Here is a 15,798-nt window from a genome sequence, read left to right on the forward strand (position 1 = left end):
GAATGCCAGAGCTCCTCCCGCAAGCAGCGCAGAGCTGTTGTGCATTGTAAATGTTGAAATGACTAATGGTGGGAAAAATAAAAGTGGTATTCTGGAAACAAGACCAAGTGCTATGAGTGTTCACACCAAAAGATATTAAACAGTCACAGAAGTTCAAGTTTGGGGTTTGATTAGGTCTTTTTGTTTTGCTTCTGTGGTTTTTAGAGATAAGGGTGGGACTACCAGAGATAGCACAGGATATAAATACACATGAGATTCTCTTTTAAGAGTAAATATATTATTATCTGTCCTCAGGCATTGCAAAAGCTTTTCACTGGGTCTGAAAATAACCTAAATTCACAAGTATTTCATGTGGGTGAGGGGATAAAAGTACTGTAGCAAATATCCTGATGAAATATGCAGCTCACCCTGTGTGGCACCACAACAGTGCTGACAACGAGGGTCTAACTCTAGGTTTGATTTCACATCAGCAGTGAAACAATGTGGGGACTGGAATTTATCTGATCCTGAAACAAACTTCTGCTGGTCTGGATCGGTCTGAAATGTAAGACATGCCACATATGGCACCACATAAATTCAGATTTGATGGGGACACAGTTGAGCTCAGCCCAGAAAAGCCAGCATTTCCTGGACAGCACAAGGAGACCATGTTCCTATGTGGTTTTGGGATTTCTTGCCCTCCCCAAACATCATCTGCAGGAGACAGGTTGCCAGCAGCAGGGCTGCAGGCTCTCCTCCCTTTCTGGAGGAGCAGGGAGGAAGGAACAATATTCAGAAAGCTCTCGAGAAGCAGTGGAACAGCCCCTGGGGTATGGAGCGGACACAGCGCCAGCCCAAAAATCAGGAAACCTGGAGCTCCTTAGCCCACTAAAAGCCAGGTTTTGCCAAGTAACCAATTTCCTTACACTCTCCATTAAATAAAACATGAAGGGCAGGCAGAGACATAAAATATGAATGCACACCCATCCGAAAGCAACAGGCCCTGCTACTGTAGGTGCTGCATAAATCATTGAGGACAAAGGGACTTGTGTCCCCTAACAGAGGGCACAGAATCTGGGGTCAGTCAGCAGGCAAGGGAGTCTGATATTAAAAAGTGTTGCATTTATATTTGCCTTTGTGAGCTACACTGCCTAAAAGTAGCAGAAACCACTTTAGTTCATGTATTATTTAGTCAGGCCAGATGGGTGAAAGGCAGAACCAAGCCTCGAGACAAACATCAGATGATTTCGGTGTGGGTCTCCACCAAACACAGCACTTGGAATGGGATGGCATGCACAGAATCCCAGAATGTTCTGGAAGGGACCTTACCTCCAGTTCCACCTCTGCCATGGGCAGGGACACCTCCCACTGTCCCAGGCTGCTCCAAGCCCCAATGTCCAGCCTGGCCTTGGACACTGCCAGGGATCCAGGGGCAGCCACAGCTGCTCTGGGTAGTCCCTGGGGACACTCACTGGAAATTCAAACCAAAACGCTCCTTTCTGTCTGATTTCCCTGCCTGGGGCCACGACAGCAGTTCTGAAGTGCACTGCTGAAACTCACTGCTGTTACCTGTTTTCCAGAGCTTTGCCACGCAAACACAATGTCTTCACAATTTCAAGTGTTAGCAGTTACAAGTATTGCTTTGGCAAATTTCTCTAGGGAAGAGTAATAGCTACTTATGGAAAACTTGCCCCCAGTCACTGCCATCTCCTTTGTCTTGAGATTTTTTTATTTCAGGCAGCTGACTGACAAATAACACTACTGTTTACAATGCACAACATCTTGCCTCTTCTGCGTTGGTACAATTTGCTTCGAAAGGCACAGCAGCTTTCAGACAACTGGTGGCAGACAACAACCTCCAAGTTCAGTCATGACAACTCTGTATCTAGTTGAAAAACCACCCTCCACCTTGAAGAGTAGGCCCAAAGTATTTCTGGCCTACCTTTTTACTACTCTGTATTTACGAAGTAGACTTGAGGTGACTTTGCAGCCAGATGGATGAGCTCAGGATGAAGCCTGTGCTCAGCTGTGTAAGTGAATTCTCTAGGACAGGACATGCAAAGCTCCAAGCCAGTGGTACTCAGGTCTTCCAGGGACTTCACACTGCTCTTTCCTACCTCACAGGACTACAAAGCTCAACAGGTCCCCACTGAAGACCCAGAAATAGACACGTCTGCCCTAACACAACTTGTGGCTGCCGCCTCCTCTGATTAGCCAGAGGTTCAACAGAACTGAACGTCATCTTCATGCCCAAAGTTATTTCTGAGTATAAAATCACTTCACAGACTCCCAGAATGGTTTGGGTTGGGAGGGACCTTAAAGCCCAACCAGTCCTACCCCCTGCTACGGGCAGGGATACCTTCCACTATCCCAGGGTGCTCCAACCTGGCCTTAGACAGATGGAGCAGCCACAGCTTCTCTTTGCAGCTTCTGCTCACCAGTTTTCAAAGGTACTTTTTAGACAGGACTCCCTCCCTGCTTCAAAGCTCGGCATAAAACTGGATTTATTGATGCAGCCCCGTGACTCATCAGCAGAGCATGGAGACAAATTGTTATGTGCAGGAATCTCACAAAATCAGGAAGAAATAAAGAAACTGGGAAGAAAAATCAGGAGCATTCACCTGAAGCTGAGACCTAGACAAGAACCAGCAGGAGTGTTTGTGCTCTTTGGCTTTTTTCCTCTTGATTCTCCTTTCCATCCCGGTAGAGTCTGCTCTTCCCTCTCTGCTTTGCTCCGTGAGGCCCCTCCCAGCCCCACGTGTCAGACCCTTCCCAGCCCAGTGGCACAATCCAGATGAAAAGTCACCAGCATTAGGAGAAAGCGGAGAGGCTCTAAAACCAGGGAAGTGCCAAATCACCACCAGAAAGAGAGGACAGAGTATTTTCAATAACTTTGTGGTGTCTGCTCATCCTCCTCCCTGCCCAAAAGGAGAATCAGTGTGAAAGGATCCCAAGAACTGTAAATAAATGATGACCCTGTTCATCAATGAGCTCAGACTGCAGTGAAATGAAAGCCACAGCATGCTGGCTCTGTAATCACTCAGAATAAACCCCTCCAACGGGATCACTCCTGTGCTGATGGCTCAATTATGCCTGGGCAGAACGTTACACAACATTAAACATTAACAAAAGTCTGAGCCTGGGTCACTCTTCTCCCACATAAATCCAAACCAGTAACCCGGTGCTCTTAGCTTAAGTAACCCCAAATTACCAGATCAATTCTTTTCCCACCTCTCCCTTCACATCTGGTAAAAGCCAAGCCATCACACACAGGGAAAAATGTCTGCAAACAGTCCCTTTGCTGCACCTTTGTACTGTTATCATTTAAAATACACATGGTTTGGGAGAGGGTTGTGATGTAAATTTAGTAGCTCAGAAATCAAACCGGGGCAAACTGTTCTGGGCTATCAGAGTTCACTCTCACCTCCCCTTCTTCACTCTAAAATCCTATTCCCAGCAAACAGCTGCACCACTTCTGTTTCCTGAAGCAGCAAGGAGATCCGTGAAGGCAAACATAGCAGAAAGTTGCTTTCATTTCTCATTCAGCTTTTGCAGTATCATTTTCCATAACTTCACCAGGACTAGAGATCCCCTCACCACCTGAAAAATCTGTCCACTCTCTCTCTGCAACTGTATCAACACAAACTAAAGTTTCTCAAGGTTTGCCCAGGTCAGATCACAGGATCCCAGGATGGCTCAGGCTGCAGGGAGCACAGAGGGCACCTGGTGGCACCTCCCTGCTCCAGCAGGGCCATCCCGGAGCACAGGCACAGCACTGTGTGCACACAGCTCTGCAACAGCCCCAGGGAGGAGAGCCCAGAGCCTCTGTGGCCAATGTGCTCAGGGCTGGGCACTGCCCAGGGCAGCAGTTCTGCCTCCTGGGCAGGGCAATTGCTGGGCTCAGGCCCTGCCCGGTGCTCTGGTGCCATTGCTGGGCCCCGGAGCAGAGCCCGGGCCCTGCTCGGAGCCCTCCCTGCAGCCAGGGACAGCCAGGGCTGAGGGCCCCTCTCAGCTGGGGCTCCTCTCGAGGCTGAGCAGCCCCGGCTCCCTCAGCCTGTGCTGGGCACGGAGATGCTCCAGGCCCTTCCTCAGCTGCGCAGCCTCCGCCGGCCCCGCTCCAGGAGCTCCCTGGCCCTGCTGTGCTGAGGAGCCAGGGCTGGACACAGCACTCCAGAGGTGCCTCCAGGGCTGCCCAGAGGGGCAGGATCCCTCCCTGCCCTGCTGGGAATGCTCTTCTGTCCTGCTGCCCCCAGGATCCCATTGGCCTCCTTGGCGCCAGGACACTCTGCTGGCTCAGGGACAGCTCGGTGTCCCCCAGGACCCCCAGGACACTCTGCAGGCTCAGGGACAGCTCGGTGTCCCCCAGGACCCCCAGGACACTCTGCTGGCTCAGGGACAGCTCGGTGTCCCCCAGGACCCCCAGGACACTCTGCTGGCTCAGGGACAGCTCGGTGTCCCCCAGGACCCCCAGGACACTCTGCTGGCTCAGGGACAGCTCGGTGTCCCCCAGGACCCCCAGGACACTCTGCTGGCTCAGGGACAGCTCGGTGTCCCCCAGGTCCTTCCCCTCAGAGCTGCTCCAGCAGGGACCCCCCAGCCTGTGCTGGTGCCTGGGGTTGTTCTTTGTTGCTTTAACCTAAGTACAACATCCAAACACACTGAGAGAGCTGAACAATGCCAGGATTTAGGTGGGGTGTGACCAGTTTAGAACAGACAAACCAATGTCCCCAGAGCAAAGCAGGTGGCTGAGATCAAAAGAGAAAATTTCAAAACACCAAAGGAGTTAGAAATAATATGGAAAAAAACCCAGAGAGCTGGGAAGATGAAAAAACTGAAATCAAAGTTGCACCGGAACTCATTAGCTGGTGGTCTTCCAAATAAATCCTTCTCTTTAAGCATCTCCTTGATGCTTAATACCCAACAATCCCAAAGCATCAGCTTCTCCAACACAAATAAATTGGAGTTAAATGTGCTCAGTTTCATTGTTTAAAAAAAATAAATCAAGTTATTACAACATCCATATTCTTAGTGGTGAAAAATCTGCTTGACTGCTGATCTTTTAAATTTACAAGAAAACAGTGTTATATCTATCACTGGGAACAATGAATTTTTACTCCTGCTTATGAAAAGCAGCCCAGTAATTCATGAGAAATCATACTGAAGTGTTTGAAACATAACTGAGTAAAAATACCTGCTTGTCTTCAGGATTCTTTTTCAGAGGTTGAAGTGTAACTTCAATTTTTAAATTCACTTTTAGAAGGTAGAATAATTCCAGGTAAACTCTGACTTGATACTGAATTCCACCTTGTATCCACAGCTCCTTGAAAAGAATAAATGCTGTTTGTCTTCCAATCATTTGCCCAGGAGATGTGTTATGTGACACGTTTTCTGTACTAAATATTAGATAAACATTCTTTAGCTATGATGAATAACTGCTGTAGTCCCTTCACCACGCCCTGTGCAGGGAGTGCTTGGTACAGGACGCGTCCTGGGTTTTAGCATCCATCTAGGATGGATTTCCAGGATATCTGAAATGCCCCTGGATATTTCTGAACGCTGAACAGGATGGGTCACTGTTTATCAGTGTGTGGCTGGGAGTGCTACAACAACAGGAGCTGTACTAGGGAACAGCAGGAGAACTCAAACTGTTCTCAAGGCTGATAAAGAGTTAAAAAACATTAAAGAAAGCAAGTAAAAATAAACTCAAACCCCAAAAACCAAAGACAAAAAAAGCAGCAGCAAACAAACTTTTCAACAAGGAAAATAATGCTTTTCCTAAGTGGATTTTAGAAATTCAGTTGATTTAGAAAAGGCAACAGAAAATATATCAAAAGGATCAGTGATAACCAGAAGGAACAGTGAGAAACGCTGAAGGTTGGTGACAAAATCAACCCACTTCCTAAAAGCAACACTCCAAAAGACCACGGTTTCCAAAGCACAAGTTATTTACCCTTGGCTTGTCTGTTGACTCTTTCTCCTGACACTTCACACATTTATTGCAAAATAAAGTCTCTTCTGAGAGTGTCATATTACACATTCACATTCAGGGAAATCACGCCCCCAGCACTTTTTGGTTTTGGGTTTTTTTTCCAAGCAGAACTCTCCCCATAAAACAGCAGAATAAGAACAATTCAAACAGCAGAGTAAATCTCCTTAAATCTTTGTCCTTAACTTGGGCAGACTAACCCAGATGAGCTTGGCTGCAGCTGGAAGTTTAAACCCAACCTTTCCAAAGGGAGCATTCCTGAATTCCAGTCCTTGCACACCTGGACTCGTGTCACCTGTGCCAGCAGAGCTCAACAAGCTTTTCTCAGAGGCATCCTCCTCCTCCTCTCCTGTGCCTGGGTGATTCCACGGTTTGTCTTTCCCGGGTTTTCTGCAGGCACACAAGCACAAGCAAGTCCTTCCCCTTTCGGTGGCAGCAGCGAGTTGTGAGAGCATCCCGGCTGGGTGTTGAAACCATACCTCACATTTCCTAATCCGCCTTTCTATTTTTAACCAGAGTCATTTCCCCCACCTCCTTTGCCATGCAGACAGCTGCAGAAAGCAGCTGGAGACAACAGAGTGCTCCATCAGGGCAATTTTCCAGGCGAAAAACCATCCTCAGGCCAGAGGCGAGTGCACAAGGGGCAGCACAGACACTCCCAAGGTGTGTTCCTTCTCCTTGTCCCTTGTGGCCACAACAGCTCTGACTGCACACAGAGTGTGGCAACCTGGTTGCCCAAGGGACCATGGCTCACCTAAACTGGCTGAGAACCCAGCCAGCACCTTTTGTCCCTAAAAACTCAAAGGAGAGAGGCTTAAGTGAGGATCCACAGTGTGGATTACCTAAACTGGCTGAGAACCCAGTCAGCACCTTTTGTCCCTAAAAACTCAGAGAGAGGCTTAAGTGAGGATCCACAGTGTGGATCTGCTCCTGTGCTGGGCTGCCCCGGACAGGGAGGAGGGACCACCCTGCCCTCTGCAATCCAGTGCCACCACCTGATACAGCACTTGGGAGCACCTGCTGGGGTGTCCCCAGTACAGAGACCTCCTTCCACAAGCTCACACCTCCTGGGAAAAGGGCTGGAGTCACCTTCTCCTCCAGGTCTGGATATCTCCCCCCTCAGGCACTCAGTCTCAGGTGTAACCCAGACGCACAGCAACCCCTGAATTCTCTCCTCACATGGAGAGCAGCTTTAAAAAACTCAGCTTTAAAAAGCTAATGTGCAGCCAGGCTGTAAAGTTAACCAAGCAAAAAGGGCACTTTCCTGAGCAGCAGGAGCAGTTTGGAGCTCTCAGAGGCGGCTGGAAAGCCGGGCAGGCAGAGCACAGGCTGTGCAGGGCGCTGAGCCGTGCCGAATGGCACACAGCACTTTGGGCACGGGCTCTCACTGGAACTGAGCTCCAGGTTTCTGAGCTGTGCCCTCCAAGGAATTGTTTGGACCCCTTTCCTCCCCGGAGATGCCTGAAAATCCCCTTGTAGGACCAGGCAGACCTTTGGCAGAAGACAGCCAGGCTGAGAGCTTGGCACCTAAAACACACCCAGCTTCGGGGGGAAAGGCACAACTCCAACACTCAGGGAGCTTGGAGGAGTTTAGCTGGAAGTTCTGAGTCATGCTCTTGGACATGGGCAACTAGAATAGCTTAAGCCCTTCTTGAGCCCGTTTTCTTTTGTTCAGGCAAAAGCTGCAAACATCACAAATGAAGCTCCTCCTGCTGTTGTCCATGTGCTACAGATTTGCCATACTTTAGGTTACTCACACAAAACAGACTCGATGCCAACGCGATCGATCAAAACGTAAAGCAAATGCAGACAGGACTGCACAGATTCTATGTATTAAATGCCTCAGAGAAACCCATCTCTTACGTGGCTACAGAAACAAAAGTCATCTGAAACAGAAGTCTGGTGTGGAATTAAGTGCAGCAAGACCCACAGCAAATCTTCCCAGCTCAAACGGATTCGAATCACAGGATGCCAGGAAATGAAGCTGCTGAGCAAAACACACCATCAGCCATGAGCCCAAGTGAATTTACATTTCATTAATGAATGACAGTGCTTACAGGTAAGTAAATGCTGTGTTTCCCCTCTGCCTTAGCTGGAGCTGCTCTCTTAGGAAAAAGACCGCAGGGAACAGGCCCTCTCCCCTCATTAATCCACTGGACTACAGCACTTTGTTAACAGGCACAGAAACCACGGCAGCAGCAAACACCCACACGTGAAACCAAGATCTGCAAGTAATTTCACTTCCTACCTTCTGGAAAACAGGAGTTTCAGGGGCAGGAAACCTCTTCAGCAGCTTTTACAAGCACTGGGCCCGTGGGTTAATGATTTACCTGACAGTACTGGAAGCAGATTAGCTTAGATAAGAGTGGTTTTGTTATGGTCTGTTTTCCTGCCTTTGTCTGCATAACCAAATCAACTGGCAAATGAAGGAGGCAGGGTATTACTTGACAGAGCAGGAAGAAATTCATGCTCCTCTAAGTTTGCTCACACCATCCTGCTTTAAAAAACCATTTTTTATATAGACACACATGCCCATCTGTACACACACAGCCCAAAAACCAACGCCTGGAGTAGCTGTTCTGTGTGTGTACACTTTGGGTGTTGAAACCATACCTCACATTTCCTAATCCGCCTTTCTATTTTTAACCAGAGTCATTTCCCCCACCTCCTTTGCCATGCAGACAGCTGCAGAAAGCAGCTGGAGACAACAGAGTGCTCCATCAGGGCAATTTTCCAGGCGAAAAACCATCCTCAGGCCAGAGGCGAGTGCACAAGGGGCAGCACAGACACTCCCAAGGTGTGTTCCTTCTCCTTGTCCCTTGTGGCCACAACAGCTCTGACTGCACACAGAGTGTGGCAACCTGGTTGCCCAAGGGACCATGGCTTACCTAAACTGGCTGAGAACCCAGTCAGCACCTTTTGTCCCTAAAAACTCAGAGAGAGGCTTAAGTGAGGATCCACAGTGTGGATCTGCTCCTGTGCTGGGCTGCCCCGGACAGGGAGGAGGGACCACCCTGCCCTCTGCAATCCAGTGCCACCACCTGATACAGCACTTGGGAGCACCTGCTGGGGTGTCCCCAGTACAGAGACCTCCTTCCACAAGCTCACACCTCCCGGGAAAAGGGCTGGAGTCACCTTCTCCTCCAGGTCTGGATATCTCCCCCCTCAGGCACTCAGTCTCAGGTGTAACCCAGACGCACAGCAACCCCTGAATTCTCTCCTCACATGGAGAGCAGCTTTAAAAAACTCAGCTTTAAAAAGCTAATGTGCAGCCAGGCTGTAAAGTTAACCAAGCAAAAAGGGCACTTTCCTGAGCAGCAGGAGCAGTTTGGAGCTCTCAGAGGCGGCTGGAAAGCCGGGCAGGCAGAGCACAGGCTGTGCAGGGCGCTGAGCCGTGCCGAATGGCACACAGCACTTTGGGCACGGGCTCTCACTGGAACTGAGCTCCAGGTTTCTGAGCTGTGCCCTCCAAGGAATTGTTTGGACCCCTTTCCTCCCCGGAGATGCCTGAAAATCCCCTTGTAGGACCAGGCAGACCTTTGGCAGAAGACAGCCAGGCTGAGAGCTTGGCACCTAAAACACACCCAGCTTCGGGGGGAAAGGCACAACTCCAACACTCAGGGAGCTTGGAGGAGTTTAGCTGGAAGTTCTGAGTCATGCTCTTGGACATGGGCAACTAGAATAGCTTAAGCCCTTCTTGAGCCCGTTTTCTTTTGTTCAGGCAAAAGCTGCAAACATCACAAATGAAGCTCCTCCTGCTGTTGTCCATGTGCTACAGATTTGCCATACTTTAGGTTACTCACACAAAACAGACTCGATGCCAACGCGATCGATCAAAACGTAAAGCAAATGCAGACAGGACTGCACAGATTCTATGTATTAAATGCCTCAGAGAAACCCATCTCTTACGTGGCTACAGAAACAAAAGTCATCTGAAACAGAAGTCTGGTGTGGAATTAAGTGCAGCAAGACCCACAGCAAATCTTCCCAGCTCAAACGGATTCGAATCACAGGATGCCAGGAAATGAAGCTGCTGAGCAAAACACACCATCAGCCATGAGCCCAAGTGAATTTACATTTCATTAATGAATGACAGTGCTTACAGGTAAGTAAATGCTGTGTTTCCCCTCTGCCTTAGCTGGAGCTGCTCTCTTAGGAAAAAGACCGCAGGGAACAGGCCCTCTCCCCTCATTAATCCACTGGACTACAGCACTTTGTTAACAGGCACAGAAACCACGGCAGCAGCAAACACCCACACGTGAAACCAAGATCTGCAAGTAATTTCACTTCCTACCTTCTGGAAAACAGGAGTTTCAGGGGCAGGAAACCTCTTCAGCAGCTTTTACAAGCACTGGGCCCGTGGGTTAATGATTTACCTGACAGTACTGGAAGCAGATTAGCTTAGATAAGAGTGGTTTTGTTATGGTCTGTTTTCCTGCCTTTGTCTGCATAACCAAATCAACTGGCAAATGAAGGAGGCAGGGTATTACTTGACAGAGCAGGAAGAAATTCATGCTCCTCTAAGTTTGCTCACACCATCCTGCTTTAAAAAACCATTTTTTATATAGACACACATGCCCATCTGTACACACACAGCCCAAAAACCAACGCCTGGAGTAGCTGTTCTGTGTGTGTACACTTGTGTGCGCACATACACAAATATATGTATAAAAAATACACACAGATGAACTACTGCAGGCAGTTTGGTTTAGTTTCTTCCCCAGAAGTAAAAAAAACCCTTGACTCATCGCTCTAAATCTATTAGAAAGCTTCCAGATTAAAGCATTGAGTTCCAAAGAGGTTTAGGATGAGAAGAAAAGGCGGCTATGCCCGAAACGCACAAATAGGATCACAGCCCCTGGAAAGACTCCACAGCGGATCCCGGGCGCAGCTCACGGATAAAGTTCTGTTCCCCTGCTGCAGCGCCTGCAGCTCTCCGAGAGGATTTCTGCGCTCTGCCTGTGACTCACGGGCTCTGCTCCACACCCAGGGCCAGCCTGCTGTACAGCCGCAGCACTCACGCTGTGGGGCAGCGGTGACACCGTGACACACACGGAGCACGCACGGGCACACGGCACTGCCCAGGCACAGCCTCTCTGCAGCCTCACAGAAAGCCTGAAACACCTTCTTGCTCTTGCTGTTTCATACAAACACTGCAACCGCCCTGGGGATACCTGGCAGCACTCAAGGGGGAGGTCAGGCGTGGGGAGAGCTGCCCGAGGTGGCAGAAGGGACAGCAGATTGTCCCTGGCTTTCAGTCTGTGCAGGCAACGCCGTTGCCACGCTGTGTAATTCTGGTTATCTCCCGCAGGTGTATTGCAAACAAACCTCCAAACCCAGAAACCACAGGGAGATTCCGTGCCCCAGCAGGAGATAAAGCTGCCTGATGGAAACACACCCCTGACACAATCTGGGGGACAAGCCAGGGGGACTCACGGGCACCTCACTGCTGTCCCACGTGCTGGTAGCCTGGCTGGCTTCTAGGAAAAAAGACCCCAAGCTAAACTAAAAGCTAAGATTAAAACCAAAAGCAGCAAACAAGAAAGTAAGCACAGGCTTAAGCGCCACTTCAAAAAAAGTCACCCGAGCAAAAAGACAACCAACTCCCCAGAGCTGTGCTGTAGATCTGACTGTATCCAAGTCCCTCTGTCGCTTCCCAAACGCAGCCCCCGGCCCACCAGCAGCAGCCAAACACGCCTTTACTCTCAAACGGGACCATCCGGAGAGGAGAGCTACTCACTCCTGGAAATCAGGCGGCAGACAGCAGCAGGTAACACGGCTTTTCCCCTTCAGCTGCAGGCAGACGCGCCGCTCCCGGCAGCAGGACGGGGACACGGCGGCGGCGCGGCCACTCCCGGCCCCGCGTCTCCTTCGCCAGCCCCGACTTCCTTCGCCTTCAAAGTTGCCTTTCAACTTCCCCCGGGCTGGGCTTCGTCAGTGCTCCTTTCCCAGGCGCTCGCCAGCCCCGCGGGAAGCGCCTGCGGAGGGAAATCGGGAGAGGTGAGCGGAGAGATCCAGAGGGGATGGAGCGACCGCGCTCCCGCCGCTCCTTCCCCGGGCGCGCCCGTGCGTCAGCACCGGCAGAGGAGGGGACGGAGCGCCCGCGGCAGGAGGAACAGCGCGAGGAGGAGGAGGAGGAGGAGGCCGGGAGTGCCAGCCCGGCCGCGGGTGGTGCAACAGCTCCGGGCAGGGCTGTTCTGCCGGCAAACAGCGCCTAAAACACGGGGAAGTGGGTTTATCACCGAAGTTCAGTCTGTTCATTCCTACTGTACGCACGTAACGCTTTCATTTAAGTGTCGCTTTTGGAAGCTGAAAAAGTCACTGCAGGGAGGGAAGATTAATTTTTCCAATATACACGAGTACCAGATGTTAAGTCCTACCCTAAAAAGAAAAAAAAAACCTCCACCGAAAAGTCGTGTTCCACCACACTAACACAAAGCAAAACAACCAATTCCCCAAGCTTTCCATGAATTTTTTGGCTCCATCCCACTGCTGCCACCAGCAGCAGAGTCCCTGGCCGGGCAGCATCTCCCGTCCCCGAGGGCTGGCATCCAGCCTCTCTCCCGAAAGTCACAGCAAGGACTGGAAGCACACAGGACCTCCGGGCACACAGATCCAGCGGGAAAGGCTGGTGAAAGCATCCCAGGTGAGACGGAGCAGAGGATGTCTGCTGGCCGCTGCCTTGGGACAGAAGGGAGCTGCTGTAATTCAGTACAAAACCACAACACAAAGCAGGCTGAGTCACATGTTGGGAAGACTGACGGGATGAGCAGCGCTGGCAGTGTTTTCCAGCAGAGCACGGACTCTCCCGAGTCTGCTGGCTGCTGGATCCAACAGAGACACTGTCCAGGAGTGAAGTCAGAGGCGTAGGAAGCAAGCCTGCTTCCACTCCACAGATGAAATAATGTGGAAATTAAAAACTAGGCAGCGGCATTAACAAATAGCAGCATCAGGTTTTCTGAGCTCCATCCCGAGAGAGGGAGCCTGTTGCCAGGAATACCGAGGAATCTGCAGAGCCACATCGAAGAAGCACAGGGTGGAAAAAAGTATTTTCAGAAGCTGCACACAGAAATCCTTCCACACTCATCCTGTCATACAGAAAAAGAGTATTTGAAAGGAGTAGCTGCTTCGGGGTTTTTTAATAGATCCATGCCCCTGGACACAGCCCAGCAGTGCTTGCTCCTAACACATGGAAACAGCCAAGTATCCAGTGGAACAATGTGCTCACCATCAGCTCCTCCACAAAGTTTAGACACCTAAAAATGGCCCATGGTCAAATTCAACTCAGCCCATTTTATTTAAAATCTGAGGAGTGACGGGAAGTGTGGATGAGCCACCAGAGAGCTCCTTTTTTTTTTTTCCAGCAGTCTTTTAGTAACTGGGCTCTGTAATACTCGACAGATATCATCTGCCCAAGCTGGCCCTGCTTTCCAGGGGAGCTTCTGGAGTGAAACTGGTAACTGCTCAGTACCTAAAGATTTCTGAGACATTATTCAATCGGTACCAACCCTGTAAATCCCTCCCACTGAGAATATATATAAGGAACCTACAGCCTAATTAGAAGACACGGCACAGGCCAAGGACTCCGTGTTATGCTGACAACGCTCGTGTCTATTTCGGGCCCTCACACACCTCTCAGGGCAGCAGAAGTCACCTGGTGAGGCCAGAGACCAACTCAGTAACTCCCTCCTGACAAGAAATGGGTTCCTATCTGACAGAAATGCTCTTGTGTTACTCCAGCAGATCTTGGCAGTACTTTTCCCCCATGATCCAGGCCTGTGTGAGTTCAGTGACCTCAAGGCACATAACAAAGCCAGCTCTGTTCTCCCACGAGTCAGGTGGGGCCAGAAGGGAGAAGAGAAGACAGTTTGACGAGTATTACAGGTAATTAAAAGGGAGCTTTGGGAACACCTTTCCAACAGTGGTGCATTTAAATACTTCATGTGTCCAGGCAGATACAACATAACACCCTCTAAAGCCCCACACAAAAAGAAACACAATGAACTCTTCCACAGGACGTGCAAAGGAGGGGTATTTTTCTCCTACACAATCCAGCCAGGACATATTTAGCCTAAGGGCTGCGAGAGAGGACAGCCTGAGCTGATGACATAATTTTCTTTCTATAGGACTGAATATCTGGGAGTACTGCTCACAGTTCAGTGCCTGCTGCTGTTTCACCTCCATCCTGCTTCAACAGGAAGAGTGACAAGGACCCAAAAAACGCCTGAAGAACAGAGATTGCCACAGAGATGTTGCTTCTTTCCCCACCAGAACATGAGCAGTGTGACACAAAAACTAATTTGAGGTTGTCTGGTGGTACTGAGGAGAAAGAGCTGCTACCAAGCTCCAGTGCTGATGTGTCTTGATCATTCAAGCACCACGTGCATTTGGAATGTCCTTCCAAAGGCCTGGGGAAAGGCTTTCCTTGCCTTGAATCCAGCTTAAGTCTGCCTAAATATAAAAAACAGTCAGATTATGTTGAGCCTCCTTTTCCCCCACCCATCAGAAAAGAATTATGTATTGGCAGATGAAATCCAGCACTGAAGGTGGGAACTAAACTCTAGTACAAGTAAGGAAAAAGCTAAGCTGCTCAGAATCCCAGGATCCCTGAGGCTGGAAAAGCCCTCCCAGCCCATGGAGTCCAAGCTGTGCCCGATGCCCACCTTGTCCCCAGCCCAGAGCACTGAGTGCCACCTCCAGCCCTTCCTTGGACACCTCCAGGCATGGGCACTCCAAAGCTCCCTGGGCAGCCCCTGCCAAGGCCTGAGCACCCCTTCTGTGAAAAAGGGTTCCTCCAGACTCAGCCCTGCCCTGTCCAGGTAAACCAGAGCTAGGAGGGAACTGGCTGGGTAGAAACAGGAGGACTCATGGCCAGGCTCAGGCTCTGGGCAGCTGCACCAGGTCCTTGGGGCTGTGTCAGGGCATCTCTGGGCATGGGGATCCCCCACCACACAGGGCCCCATCGCAGGGCTGCTTCCCTGGGGCTGGCTGGGGTCTGCCCTGGACATGCTCCAGCCCCTCCAGGGCTCTCTGGCCGGGAGGGCCCAGAACTGGACACAGCCCTGAGGTCCCTCAGCAGGGTCAGCCCAGCACTGGGACTGTGTGCTGTGTTCATATGGCTTCACATGAGCAATATAGATCTATACATCCACCCCATGTATCCCAAAAGACCTTCAAAGCATTTTTTTTGGTCTGTCCGTTCAAGTAACCTGTCCTGGTCACTGATACATCAGAAAAAATGTGCTACAGGAGCATTATAAAGCTACTCTGACCTTTGTTTGCATAAAATCACTTAGAGAAGTAATGTGAAACTTTATTATTACACATATAATAAAATAATAATTATTATTTCATCTGTGTTACAGCATTAACAGCCATTACAACGTCTTCTGTGCAAGGCTGTTAATGGCCAGTTGCTTTTGAAACTAAAAATATTTACATAATGGAGTTCTGATAGAAACTGAAAAACATGAAACAGCCGAGTTTAAAATCTCTAAAGTGCTATCAGAACAACTTCCAGAAGCGCCAGGCAAAGTGTTCAGGTGTGTTTGCTAACACAAGGGGAGCTTCCCGAGCACTGATGTGCTCATCGGTTCCAGCAATTAAGTTTCCCGGGAGGAATGCTGTGTCATGTAACGTGTGACTCACAAAGCAACGTCCACAGGAAACCACTCTTCTTCTGCCTCTCTCCCTATAAAAAGCTCAGCCTGCTTGCAAGTTGAACTGAGTTCCCTGAGCAGAATTCCTCCAGTTTCAGCATCATGTGCTCGAGCACATGTGCAAGAGCGAAGGTGTATTTTAAACCCTGGCAGCAAACCGGAATCCTCTGGAAA

The 15,798-nt window shown here is 49.9% G+C and overlaps 1 protein-coding gene across 4 annotated transcripts in view; it reads right to left on the reverse strand.

The window, feature by feature from the left end:
• The window catches only part of SGMS1 (sphingomyelin synthase 1), a 65,825-nt gene that overhangs the window by 24,048 nt on the left and 25,979 nt on the right, over positions 1 to 15,798 (reverse strand). For 3 of the 4 annotated variants that reach the window (XM_008633280.2, XM_017733776.1, XM_017733775.1), the window contains exon 2: positions 11,706 to 11,943. The gene's annotated coding sequence lies outside the window, so the exon portion shown is untranslated. Of the gene's footprint in view, positions 1 to 11,705; positions 11,944 to 12,564; positions 12,582 to 15,798 lie in introns of those variants that run through there. The other variant, XM_017733777.1, reaches the window with a different exon arrangement.

This window comes from Corvus brachyrhynchos, unplaced genomic scaffold (assembly GCF_000691975.1).
Source record: "Corvus brachyrhynchos isolate BGI_N302 unplaced genomic scaffold, ASM69197v1 scaffold334, whole genome shotgun sequence".
Lineage (NCBI taxonomy): Eukaryota > Metazoa > Chordata > Aves > Passeriformes > Corvidae > Corvus > Corvus brachyrhynchos.